The following is a 335-nucleotide window of genomic DNA, read 5'->3' on the forward strand; positions in this document are numbered from 1 at the left end:
AGACAGACAGACAGACAGACAGACAGACAGACAGACAGACAGACAGACAGACAGACAGACAGACAGACAGACAGACAGACAGACAGACAGACAGACAGTTAATTAAATAGTGGAGCATCAACAGATTACATCCAGAGCTCCAACGTATAGTGATGAGCTTATCTGTGTTGAGTGTGTTGTACAAATCTTTCAGAGAGAGAGAGAGATGAAACACGGGAAAAAATTGTTTTGTGCTTTGAAAGCCTGTTTCATTGCACGTCTCTCTTATCAAAGCTCCTCAAATCTATTTCACCCCTCATCTTCTCCCCCTCTCTTCATCTCTCCTGCCTTGGTAT

This window comes from Salvelinus sp. IW2-2015, linkage group LG5 (genome assembly GCF_002910315.2).
Source record: "Salvelinus sp. IW2-2015 linkage group LG5, ASM291031v2, whole genome shotgun sequence".
In the NCBI taxonomy this organism is placed as follows: Eukaryota; Metazoa; Chordata; class Actinopteri; order Salmoniformes; family Salmonidae; genus Salvelinus; species Salvelinus sp. IW2-2015.